The 13,470-nt window shown below is 54.3% G+C and overlaps 1 protein-coding gene across 4 annotated transcripts in view; it reads left to right on the top strand.

Moving 5' to 3' along the window:
• The first annotated feature begins 1,008 nt into the window (after positions 1-1,008).
• Positions 1,009-13,470, top strand: part of NCAN (neurocan) — an 84,709-nt gene continuing 72,247 nt past the window's right edge. For all 4 annotated transcript variants that reach the window (XM_073323876.1, XM_073323875.1, XM_073323874.1 and 1 more), the window contains exon 1: positions 1,009-1,454. The gene's annotated coding sequence lies outside the window, so the exon portion shown is untranslated. The remainder of the gene's footprint in view (positions 1,455-13,470) is intronic.

The following is a 13,470-nucleotide window of genomic DNA, read 5'->3' as shown; positions in this document are numbered from 1 at the left end:
GCAGGCGGATACCCAAAGGGGTTGGCAGTGGATCCCTGCTTCCTACTGCTGTAAATTTGTATTAGTTTAACTCCAGCTCTTCACCTTCATTTCTTGACCTTTACCCATTCTTGTCACCTTCCTGGATTTTTTTTCCATTATTATTTCTATATTTAAACACTAGCTGCTTTCCTACGCTTAACTATGGCCAAGCTGGACTCTTGGGCAAGTCACATGATCTGTCCGGGCCTCAGTTTCCCCATCTGTAAAATGGGGATCATGATCCTTCCTGTGGCTCTCTGGGGCAGGACCTGTCTCTCAGTGTGTCCCGGCACCACTGGCATAGTTGCCCCTGATCCTGGCAGGGGGAGGGGGAGTCTCTGTATGCTACTGGAATATAAATAATGAACAGCAGCAATGCACCAAGCGGGTGGTATTAAAAACGCAAAGAAACCCAGCGTAAACCCAGGACTTTGTCCTTCCACCCGCCCTGCCAATGACTGTCCTGCCATCGGGTCTCAGATCTCTGCCTCCCAGTTGCCCCCTAAATTCAAAGCACTAGAAATGGGCACTCTATTGATTTATCAGCATTACCTTCTGACCCCTGCTCGGCGGCCCAGCATGGGGAGCACTGCTGGGCACCCACACCAGAGCTGGCTGAACCTGCAGGATTTCAGTCTATTTTGTTTTCTTGCTGGTCAGGTTGTTTGCAACTTTAAAGCTGGCTAAGGCAGCTGAGCAGCGGTGGGGGGGGGGTCTCTTCTTAGGTTTTGCATCCCTCAAAGAGCAAAGCAAAACAGAATCCAAATAAATATGCAGCTCCCAACACCCCCCGGATCGAACGAGCCCCCCCTCCAGCCCCCCAATAATCTGGGAAAGCTTTACAAAAGTTCCGGGGGGGACTGCGCCCCGCTTCCGCGTGGGTGATTTGGGGGGGCGGGGTGCTGGCGCGGCCAGGAGTTTGAGGGGGGATGGAGGTGTGGTGAGGAAGGGAGAACCAGCGACGCATGCGCAGCGCGGACACACGCCCTCCCCTGGAAAGAGCCATTGAGCATCTTTGCCTCCCGGCTCCGGGCAGGTGACGGGGACCGGGCAGCCGGGGCAGGGGGCTCGCGGCCCATGGCTGCGGGCGGGGACGCGAGCAGCCCCGGGGCCCAGCAGCAGCAGGCGGCGCGCTGGGCTTGGTGCCCCCTTTGTTCCCACCCTGCTGCCTAGGATGAGCCGGGATTGGCTCTGCCCCCCAGCCCGCTGCAGGAGCCACTGACGGGGCTGGGCATGGAGCTCTGCCCCCGCCTGGGGTAGCCCCCGGCCCCTCCCCCCGCCCCCCCCCCCAGTTCTTCCCGAACCCTCCCGCCTGCGCTCCGAGATGCGATCGCTCCCCAGCCGGCGCTGACCGCGGCCCCTCTCTCCGGGCGGCACGGGGGTGCATTCCTGCAGACCCTGGAGCGCGCGGCGGGGCTCCCCCTCTGCAGCAGGTACGTGGCTCTCTGCCTCCCTCTCCCCCCGTTCGCCTTTACAGCCCGAATTTCTCCCCTCGCCCCCTCTCGGGGCTCTCCGCGGGTGGCTTCGCTTAGCCCTGGCCCCGCCGCTGCCTCTCCCAGCCGAGCCACCAAAAGTCACAGCACTTGCCAGGCACCTTTCTCAAGCTGCTTCAAATGACCCCCCACCCTCACCCCTTTGCTTGGACTTCTAGGCATCTCCGGAGGAGCATTGTCTGGCGCGTGCATGGCTGACTTTTCTTTGCAGAACAACTGGCTCGCGGCACAGATTTTTAAGAAGGGGGAAATCTCCCCTTACCTCCCCTTTGCTGCCCCCCCTTTTTTTAAAAAAGAGTTGGTACCGGGGTTGTTTGCATGATACATTATGGCTATTGCTCATTGCCTTGTAACTGAGCATCTCATCCGAACAAAGCCGGGTTGTCTCTGGTTGCAATGGATTTAGGGGGTTGCTTTCTTTTTAATTAATGTATTGTGGCGACTGGAGGCGTTGGGTATATTGGTTTGCAGCCTAGCGGCGTGTTAAGAGGCGGTAAGTGAGGCTGACTTGGTGGGAGATCCAGCAATCCCGGTGGGACAGAGAATGCAGGGAGTTCAAGAGAGGCTGGCAAAACGTTAGCTCTGGTGAATGGAGAGCGGACTGGATGGATTGGTTCCAAATGAGCCGGTTTTCTGTGAGTGTGAAACACACACACACGGGGAGAGAGAAAGTGGGAGAAAATAGAAGGAAAGGTGGTGGATGAGGCCCCCTTCCTCCCGACACAACCCCGGGGCACTGAAATTATTGGTGAGAGACAAGAGTCTCCAACTGAATGAAAATAAGCCTCAAGTAACTCGGTTCAGAGCGGGGAGGCTCGAGCCAAGCCAAGATAAGACACGGTGGTAGAAGAAGGAGAGAGATGGGCGCTAATGAGACAGGTAGAGAGATGCTGAATAATTTATTCTTGTTAGTAGGAAAATGCTGAAACTAAAATTTCAGCTAAGGGGGAGTGTATGTGTGTGTGTGAGGGGGAGAGTTGGTGAGGCAGGAGCAGGAATTGATTCCAGGCTGGCAGGATGGGAGAAATATCATTAGAGAGGACTATACCCTGTTAAATCACACTGGAGCCTTGCAAGCCAGGGGGGTGGGCCGGGCAATAATGCAACACCAACGCAATCCAGAGAGGAGAGAATGTCAAATAACGTTGTGAAGATCTATGGCTCTGCCTCCGAGTCCTTTCCCCCTCCTTCCCAGTCCTGTGGAACTCGCTCGGAGGTAGCTAATCCGACACAGAGACAGCATCAGCTTACAAAGGAGCTAGCTGTGTCTATAGCCTCATCTCCACGGCCTTTGTTACGAGATTCAAGGAGGGGGGATGGATCACCCCCTAGCTGCCCTGTTCTGTGCATTCCCGCTGGAGCACTTGGCAGTGGCCACGGTCAGAGACAGAAACACGGGGCTAGATGGACTGTTGGTCTGGCCCAGCCTGGCCGTTCTCGTGTTCCTGTTCTCCAGACGGTGGAAGCGGGGGTTTGTGACAGTGGAACTGTTTATTTCAAAGAAAGAAAGAAATCAAAACTTTCGGAGCCAAGGGCATTGCAACTCGCCCCCCCACGTAGTCTGATGGGCAGAGAGCAAAGCTGAAGCCCCTTCACGTTTCCTGCTTTGAGATTAGTCAAGGGTGGGTGTGATGAGGTCGGTTGTGATGTCGTGCATTGCTGGAGGAGATTGCCTAGAAGGTACACATCCTGGAATTTCAATCGGCAGGGCAGGAGATCAGGGTTGCGTATATCAAAGTGCCAAGAGCCAAGGCTGGTTTTCCATTGCAGAATACCTAAACAGAGACAGCAGTGGCAGGCCAGGCCGGAAACTCCAAGACTTTTGGCTATGCCTTCCCAGAAGACACAAAGAAGGGGGGTAGCCAGCTCTCTAGAGGATTAATTGGGCTGGATTTAATTGCAGCGCTTTCAAAGAAAGAAAAGAAACCATACAAATGACCGAACCTTTGCTAACTTCGCTAAGAGGCTTGGTTCATTTGCTAACACATTTTCCCAGTGCAAAATATTTGCAGTCTAGCAATAGGGATCTGTGTCTTTTTGAAAGCTACTCTTTGCACCTGCCATCCTGCATGCCAGCTTGAAGGCATTCCTACCTGCATGGGTTCAGCAGCAGTTCAAGGGGAGATACTTGTTTTGCTGTTTGGATGAGCTTGTGTTTAGTGTGTGTGTATTGGGGGATCAGATGCATGTTTGTTTAACAGGAGGAAAATAACTCAGGCTGAAGGTGGGGTCTGAACATTATCATTCCTTTAATGTATTTTGTTCCTGGGTAGCTCCTACCACGTGATAGAAAAAGCAAAATAAAATAAAGATAAATACTCTTCTGAAATAAAGGATGCAGACTGCAAGCCCAATACAAATCACACCTATTAAAGAGCCCATATTGGACAAGATCGCAGCTTTCCAAGGTGCTAATTTACTCTAGCAGAGTGGAGGGGAAAATCTCTCATTGCTTGAAGGATACGGGGACAGCGAGTTTTGCAAAATCCTTTTGTTGTGGATGGTGGGCAGCGAAGGTAGAAAAGGAAGCGCTGGGATTTGCGTCTGGATTTCTGTCTTTCTGATTCTTGTCCTTCGCCGGTTGATATCGACATATGGATGGAAGCAAAACCCCACCCCCTCCCTGGAAGGCAGAAGCAAGTTTGTTACTGGAGGTGGGTGCTGGGAGATGCATTTCTCAAGGGCTCGTATCTTGCCAGTGAGCTAAGAGGTCTCTTCGGTCTCTAACTGCCACCCTCCTCTTGTGCGAGGCAGCAGTGGGCAGGGTCTTTTTGTGGAGAGATCTGCACAACTTGGCTCACCCCCTCCTCTGTAAAATTGGTTGAAGCCTCAGATTGCAGGGCACATCCAATCGGGGCGGTTCAGCATGAATGACACCCTCTCCAACAGCTCCCCCAGCTGGCCAGTCGGCGGAGTAGCCCCCCTCCCAATCATTGACTGGCCCAGCTGAGGAAGGAGGCGGCCCCCCACTCTGTCACCTCCTGGGAACAAGCTGAGCAGGTTTGGGAGCAATGGGGGGTGGGGCTCTCTGGCTGCTCCAGGAGCTGTGCCGGAGCCCTGCAGCCCAGGTGACAGAGATGCACAAGCGGCAGGGAGGGCTGGTCAGTCCCAGAGGCCCTCGGCAGCGTGAATGGACCTCGCTGATCCTTGGCTTCTGCTGCCCCATCCCAGGGCCACAGCAACCACATGGTGCATCCAGCTGCCCCCAAGATTCCATCGTCTTAGGTGGCCACATGGCGTGGCGCCAGAGAGGTGGAAGTGACCTGCCAGGCCCATTCCCCAGGCAGTGCAGGATTGCTCCCTACAAACGTGCCAAGAGCCACTGCTCTCCTCCCTTCCCTTGGGACACAATTCCCAGCCAGCTCCATCGCCTACTCTACAATCCCTCTTGTGTGCCAGTAGCTCTCCAGAGCAGAGGTACCTGGCTGGAGTGAGGAAGGAGTCAGGGCCCCCTTGGTCGGGGGAGGGCTATTCCCGATACAGAATAATCTCCGGTCCCACTTTAAGGTCCTCTGGGGCAGATGCATCCCTGTTACCCCAACCTCAGCCACTGGTTGTGGGGCTCAGCCGCAATGGGCCGGTTGCTCGGTCTAAAGTGGGGCAGCTCCATCGAACGCTGATTTACACCATTAATTATGTAGGTTCCAGGAGCACCTAGAGGCTGAGATGAGACCAGGGCCCCATTGTGCTGGACACCGTGTGATCAGACAGTGCCAACCCCAGCGATCTTACATCTAAATAGACGAGACAGACACAGGGCGGGAGGAGAAACAGAGGCACGTGGATACAGGCGGGAGGGTTCAACCAAGGTCACATAGGGGGGTCAGTGGCAGAGCTGTTCTCTTATCGCCCAGTCCAGTGACCGGCCAAAGGGGAGCGCGTAGACCCCAAGGCCGGAAGGGGGCACTGTGATCATGGGCTCCCTGGCTGCACAGCACAGGTCGTAGGACTGCGCCGCAGTGGTTCCCGTTTGGACCGGAGCATGCCCAGTACCATTCCTGTCTGAAACGCAGCGAGTCGTTCCCCGCACGCCTGCAGTGTGGATGAGCAAACGTGAGTGGTGAGATTTACACCGGATAGGCGGTTTGGCTGGGAAAAGGCAGCTGGTGCCCCCCGTCCCCAGCTCCAAGTCAGAGTGCAGGGCCAGGAGCAAATAAAGGGAGTCCGGTATGGGGCTCCTGGGAGTGTCCTGCCAAGGGTGATCCCTACACCAGCTGCACAGCACCTCAGCCTGGATTCTGGGCTCCAGGGATTTCCTCCCCTTCGATTCAGGCCCAGAATGTTTAATTCCAGCCGCCGCCGGGCTCTGCGTTACAGCCTGCCCCAGCCCCTAAACGGGAGCCCGAGACTCCCCCTGGAGCAGCTGGGAGACGCTGGCCTCCCCCAGAGATCAGATGGGCCGGTTGGAGGGCGGTCCCCACAGAGAGTCGAGAAATGTTTCATGTCGGTTGAACTGAGTTGGTCAGGTCTCATCCCAGCCCCTGGGACAGGCTCTGCGCTGGAGCGGCCGTGGGGGCCGAGGGCAGTTGTAGAGATCCAGGAAGAGGAGTGGATTCTGGCCTGAAGGTCGGTCTGAAGGGCACTGGCCGAGCCCGGTGGATGGGTGGCATGGCAGGGTCCAGCCATGGTCTCGCTGCTGATCCGGGCTGGGGTGCATGTGTGTGTACGGGGCAGGACTGGTGCTGGGATGAAACCAGCCTACAACCCGTCAGCTCCAGCCGGTGCCGTCCCCCGCCTTTCCACTCAGGCCAGAGTCACCCAGGGGCTTTCTGGACGAAAGGGGTTCATTCCCCAGGCGTGGCAAAGGGACCTGCCAGAGTCCCTCCTCCCCGCGATGGCCTCATGACTGAGGCATCAGCACGGGGAGAGCTCCCCAAGCTCACTAGGGCGATGAATCCCTTCTGCCCGCACCCATGTGGCTTCGGGGTTTGGAACTGGGCGGTGAAAACTAGCAGGGACGCCCAGGCCCCAAGCTTTGCATATTCATGAGGTGGATGAATTATTCATGAGGCGACAGCCCTTGACGGATGTGAAAATGCTCACCGCTGCTCGGGGAGCTTTGTGGGTGTTTTTTAAAATCAATAGAATTCGGGGTTTCTCCCGGGTTTAAAAGGCAGACGGTGGTCCGAGGGCTGGTCCCGCGTGAGGCAGGGATGAGATTCCCAGGCGTCCAAGAGGCGTGTTTAGCAGCCGAGCCCCGTCTTCTCCGGCTAGTGGAAATAATGGCATGTATTTATGCGTCGTGTGCCAAACAACTGCCTACAAATGTCTCCCTAATTGCAAAAAGCTGCCGGATGAGTGAATTATTGTCTATCACACAAGGGCCCAGACAGCAGGCGTTTCAGGGATTTGGGGTTTATTTTTTATTTTTTTTTCGCTAACACTGTTATGCCATGACAAGCCGCCTTGGAATTTCATTTCTTTGCTAAGAGGAGGGGGAAATAATCTGCTTTGTTCTGTTTGGAACCACTCCTTTCTTGTTTGGTTTGGTTCAGTTTGGTTTGGTTTAATAACCTTAACATTAGCTCTGAGGGCGATCCCAGCTAGTATTAATTAATTAAACTGCTCTTCTTAATTATCTGCTCGCACATGGGTCACTGTGGCAAAGGGAGAGGACCCTAATGACCAGGAGTGGCTTCTGTTGTGGCTAATTGACACCCCAGTCCATCCCGCACTGACCCCATGCATAGCAGATGTGCTTGAATCCGAAACCCAATCCAATCTGTGACTGCAGAAATGGACTTTACACTATGGAACATCTCATCCACCCCTGTCCCAGGCCAGCCGATCCTGCTGGTGTCTCTGCTGTTCACACCCATAAGCAACAGAACCATAGGCCTGGAAGGGACCTGGAGAGGTCATCTAGTCCAGACCCCTGCATTCAACACAGGGCTAAGTATTCTCCAGGACACCCTGACAGGTGTTTGTCTAAGCTGCTCTTAAAAACCTCCAATGACAGCTCACTCAGATCGCCAGCTGAGTCTTGGCTATCTAACATTGCTGGGTTTAAGCCATACACAGGGAAAGGAGTACACTGGGGAATTGGTTCACTAGTGAGTCACAGAGACATATGCTCCCACAGCAAGACGGTCCTGCCACACAGCACCTCCTAGTGTCGAGCGGGGGTGGGGGATTGTTTCAGCACTGACTCGACAGGCAGTTTGCCCCCTGCTGAGTCACGTGGCTTAAACTAAAGCTCTAGATGGTGGCAAATAAGATGGTGAGGTTGTTCCCACCTCTAGCAGCATCCTCCTGCCCTGGAAAGGGCGGCCCAAACGACCTTTCTTCCTCACCCAGAAAAATCTCCCCAGGAACGGCCACAGCAGTCAACATAAGAGTGTGGAGGGGTTCAACCTCCCCACCTTTGTGCCTCAGGAACCAGCTGCTCCACCACCCTGCGGAGGGACACGTAGAAGTACTTACATTGCATTAGAGGCCTCTAACCACTAGAGGGAGAGACAAGTCCATAAGCAAAGGGGACTTTTAATCAGAGGCATCTGTAAAGTTCAGGCCGAGATGGTGAGCATGAGTTTGTGCACACCTGAGATGGGCACAGTGATCCTTCTTGTGAGACACAGAGGCATGGGGTGGAGGGTGGGGTGGGCAATGAAGCGGGAGAGGCAGCGTCTCCTGGCCTCCTCAGTGCTTCATCCAGGAATGACTTTCCCCCTAGAATTTCAGGTCAGAGTGAAGTGAAATTAGCCAGCATCCAAGTCAAACAATCCAGGCCACCCTTTGCTCATTCTTCTCTCTGCGGTGAGGTGCTTTCCAGGAGCCCTTTGAGGTGCGAAGTGCAGTACCAAAAAAATTAGAAAGAAACAACAATGAAAAGGCATGAAAGGGAAGCGTTTCTGTTTCATGTCTGCTCTGTGTAAGCTCTGCCTTGGTGGGGACAATGGCATTCTATTCAGAGAGATCCAGATCCTTTTGTAAAGAGAAGCCAACTCCTGGTGGAAGCAAAATTCTGTATGCCTCCGTCAGACACCTGGTTAAATGATCTGGGGGGAAAGGGTAAACAGGGTGGTGGCAAAATTTGCAGACAATACAAAATTATTTAACATAATTAAGTCCAAAGCTGGCTGTGAAGAGTTACAAAGGGATCTCATAAAATTGGGTGACTGGACAAGAAAATGGCAGATGAAATTCAATGTTGATAAATGCAAAGTAATGCACATTGGAAAACAGAATCCCAACTGTACATACAAATGATGGGGTCTAAATTAGCTGTTACCACTCAAGAAAGAGATCTGGGAGTCACTGTGGATAATTCTCTGAAAACATCTGCTCAATGTGAAGTGGCAAACAAATAATCTAACAGAATGTTAGCAACCATTAGGAAAGGGATAGCTAATAAGACAGAAGATAGCATAATGCCACTATATAAATCCATGATACACACACGCCTCTAATACTGCATGCAGTTCTGGTTCCCCCATCTCAAAAAAGATGTATTAGAATTGGAAAGAGTACAGACAAGGGCAACAAAATGATGACGGGTACGGAACAGCTTCCATATAAAGAGATTAAAAAGACTGGCAATGTTCAGCTTAGCAAAGAGACAACTAAGAGGGGATATGACAGAGGTCGATAAAATCATGGCTGGTGTGGAGAAAGTGAATAAGGACGTGTTATTTACCTCGTCCCATAACACAAGAACCAGGGGTCACCCGATGAAATGACTAGGCAGCAGGTTTTAAACAAACAAAAGGAAGTGTTTCTTCACACAACTCATAGTCAGCCTGCGGAATTCGTTGCCAGGGGATGTTGTGAAGGCCAAAAGCATAACTGGGTTCAAAAAATAATTAGCTGAGTTCCTGGAGGACAGGTCCAGCAATGGCTATTAGCCAAGATGGTCAGGGATGTAACTCTGTGCTCCAGGTATCCTTAAACTTGTGACAGCCAGAAGCTGGGACTGGATGGCAGGGGATGATAGATCACTTGATAAATTGCCCTGTTCTGTTCATTCCTTCTGAAGCATCTGGCAGTGGCCAGTGCTGGAAGTTAGGATACTGACCTAGTATGGCCAGTCTTATGTTCTTATGGATTCTAATTAGCCCTGTCACGTGCCATAGGAAGATCTAGAAGCCTTTCTCTACCTATCACCTGTGTTCTATGTTTCATGACTCCTGCTGTTACCTAACCTAGAACACCCTTTCCAGACATCCAGGTTCTAGGTTTCCCTATCCCACATCTCATAGCCAAATCTAGAACCCTATCTCTTCTAGCTGTCCAGATTCTAGGTTGCCCCACCACTTGCTGTAGCTCAGCCTAGCCCATTACTTTCCCCAGACATCTGGGTTCTAGGTCACCTTACTCCAACCTGCTATAGCCAAACCTAGAACCCTTTATCTCTCAGGCTAAAACCTTGCAATACCCACCCTTTTGCACATCTCCTTCACCCTTTTCAGCCTTGGTGTTGGCTTCACAGAGTGTCTTTCTTTGCTCCACAGAGGTCAGATGGGTTGGGATCAGTCCTTAGCAGCATTTCTGTGTTGGGCAAGGACTAGTCCACTACACAGGAGGCTGGTTGGAGTTTTGATTGCAGGTTAGTGGATCAACGAGGCATGGGGAGGGAGAGAGCAAGAGAGATCTCAATAATTAATGAGCTGTCAGCACTCGGCGGAAATATGAAGCTGGCTTGTTGGCTGGAGGGTCGATAGGGATCTATGGATATTCTCGCTGTTGCTCAGAGTTAAGTACATTGGGGGGGGCAAAGCTGGTCCACATGCTCTCCCAATTAAAGGCATGTTAAAAAAAAAAAAGACCTAAGTGAATCTATTGCTGGTGAACAGTGCCAGGTTTACACTCTTGAAATGCTCTGTTCATCCGACGGGCAGGGCCAGCTGCTCCCACCTCTGGACCTCAGCCCTGCCCTGGAGGGACCCCCTCTGGTGTGGGGATGGGGGGTAAGTCCCTTGTGATACGCTCAGTGCTTGGCCCCTCTGACCCTGCCGGGTTGCAGGGTGGGGGAGGAAGACAGTCCATGAATGGATGCCTGGGGGCTGGACTGAGATCCACTGACTCATTCCACACAATGGCTATGAGGTTGTGATGAGCTCTCATTCACTTGTGGGGGGAGGGGGGCTGCTCCCCAGGCCAGAGAGAGGAGGGGAAGCTCCCCCTGCTCCCTCCACTCTGATTCCCAGGAATGACTCTGAGCTGCCTCCCAGCCAGTGACCTGGGGCGCCATATCTCATCCCCAGCACCCTGAGCCACCTACACCGCAAGAATGGACAGCCACCCCCCCGTGCTCTCCCCTGGGACCGCTTTACCTTCATCAGTTTCCCCAAAGGAATCGGATCAGGCAGCTGCTTGGCGAAGGAACCAACCTTCCAGGGGCGGGGGAGCTGGGAAGGACAGTAGCTGCGGTGACCTTTTCCTCTGACCAAACTTGTATTTTGCAACGGCAGCTGTTTTTAGTCCCAAGCCTGGTTGCAGCTGCTTTCTGGGCTCCCCTAGCAGGTCACAGCCAAGCTGGGCCGGGCCCTGTGGGCTGCGTTTAGTTAGAAGCCAGTGAAAACAGGGCGTCCCTCCTTAGGTTTGGTCTTTGCCTTCCTTGGCTGTGAATTGAAGCCTGCTCTGGGGTGGAGAGTGGGACTGTGTCTGCACAGCCCCGTGGCTGGGGAACACCTGGACAGATGGGATCAGGGCTGTGGCTTGGGACCCTTACTGGACTCAAGGGGGGGGGAGCCCGGGGCCATTTCAGCCCCCTGCTGAGCTGCGCCTCTGGCTCTGAATTAATTTCATGAAATTCCTGGCTCAGGCGTACCCATTGCTGAGGCCCCCCCCAGCCCCAAAGGCGGTTAGCAGGGATGTTCCCGGGAGCAGAGGGGAGGGAGAAGCTGCATCATTTAGCAAAACTGTAATGCAAACCCCTGGGGACAAGGATGTGTCCTGGCTGGGGCAGTGGCTTCAGTCGGGCAGAGCCCATTTACACTGAGCATTTGGCCCTAAGTAGGCAGATCCAGGAACAGATTGGCTGGGGGGGAGACAGAGTCTTCCCCATCCCCAAAAAATAACACCCCCCCCCGCAACTCCTAACTCCAGTTCAGAGCCTGATCAGATCTTGGAGGCAGTTTCTTCACCCCACTCCCCTGGGGCTGCTTGATCTTCCCTGCTGCTTCCGTGAAACCTGCAGGAATGCTGATGTCAGGGGGATGGGGCGTCACAGCTGAGCGGGCGCATTAGTTAACATCGAACAGCGAAGCATTTTACTGCGGCCCCCTGGCCTCAGCCACTGCCAGGCTCCAGCCCCGGCCTCCCCCTCTGGGCGGAGGGAGGATCTGCCTTACACCCGGCTTTGCCTGTGAAACCGGACAGACTGGGGGTGGCTGCTGCATCTCCAAGCACAGGGGGGCCAGTCCTCCCCACAGCCCGGGGTGGGGTGGAGCCCCGTGATCCCAGCGGGTGGGGGGCTCCCTGTCCAGCCGTACCGAGCAGCAGCACGGGGGTGACATGCCCTGGCCATGTTTGTGCTGGGCGTTGTGCGTGCAGGTGGTACTGGAGCTCAGAACCGAAAGCACAGGCCCCCACCGCTTGAGCTATAAGGAGACTCCTCGCCGATGGACAGTATAGGGCCTATGATTCACAGCTGAGCAGTTCTGGTTGCATCTAGGAGAGGACAGAAGACTGTGCATGAGCACCCATCCATCCACCCAAAGACCAGCACGCTGTATCGGAGAAGGACCCACACTGGGCAACCCAGAATTTAGGACAGGAGCTGGGGGAATGGGATTTCACCCTCAGGTGGAAGGGGAAAACTGGGCCATGCCCGGGGACAGCCGGCTGCAGTTCCTGACCAGGGTGTGTGATCAGAGCGGGGAATCGGGGCGCGGAGGAGGGGAGCTGAAATAGGATCCCACTGTAAAATGTCAGCTCAGCTGTGAAGGAAGCAGATTTGCGCATGTGGATGTATTCATCCCCCATTGTCTGCAGTGTCCACACATGTGGGTGACACCCCTGAGGATTGGCTTCCCTCCCCAGCAGGAGGATGTGGGAACCAACTGAGCCCTTTGCCCATGTCACCAGCAAGAAGCCTGAAGCCACCATCTCCGGTGGAGGCCGATGGCTGTTAGCATTCCTCCTGCCCTGGCCACACTGGGGCTGCACCCTGTTTAGTGCCACGTCTCTCCGGGAGGGTCTTGCCACTGAACGAGCCCCCTCCCCGCCAGATCTGGGGCAGACAGGAAGCCTGGCCTGGTTCCCTGCCTACCTATCCAGCCAACCCCTTACACCCCCATCCCTGTGTCCATCCATCCAACCACCTCCAACCCCATTCCTCCATCCTGCCATGTCTGTCTGTCCACCTGTCTCCCAGGCCCGTGTATCCCCCTCTATCTGGGCCCATTACCACAGGGTCTAAGTTCCTAGGGAAACTTTCCGAGACGTAGGCCCCAGCCACTTCCCGCAGGTGGGCTAGTCTGTGGGTGGTGGGATGCAGCCTGAACTCTAGAAGGGCTCAAGATGGGGTGCATCCCCCTCTGGGACTGGGGGAACTAAAATGCCCCTTTGCTTAGGGTCTGAACTCTAAACCCATCTCTGAGCCCAGAGCTGTGCAGGCCCCATCTCCTTGCCCTCAGAGGCTGACAGCTGCGTTTTATGATTCACATGCCATGGCTGGTGAAAAAGGCCCCCAGCAGCAATATGGGAGATGGGAGTAGGGACTGACAGGCCTTTAATCCTCCCCACTCCCGGTGTCCCCAGTGGAACAGCCTTGTGGGCTGGGCCCTTTCCCCCAAAGTTTAGTGCTAAGGTTTTAACCAAATCCAGGCCAGTGAAAGGCTGGAGTCGGGAGACCCAGGCAGGACACTCTCAGCATGGGCTCGTTAAGGGAGATTATTGATAGTCCAAGTAGCACCCAAAGGCTCCCGGGCAGGATTGTGGCCCTGCTGTGCTTGGCGCTGTATATACACACGCAGACACGCTCCCTGCTGCAGGGAGTTTGCAATCTGAGAGG

This window comes from Lepidochelys kempii, chromosome 25, assembly GCF_965140265.1.
Source record: "Lepidochelys kempii isolate rLepKem1 chromosome 25, rLepKem1.hap2, whole genome shotgun sequence".
Taxonomy (NCBI): domain Eukaryota; kingdom Metazoa; phylum Chordata; order Testudines; family Cheloniidae; genus Lepidochelys; species Lepidochelys kempii.
This window is presented reverse-complemented; position numbering and strand designations above follow the sequence as displayed.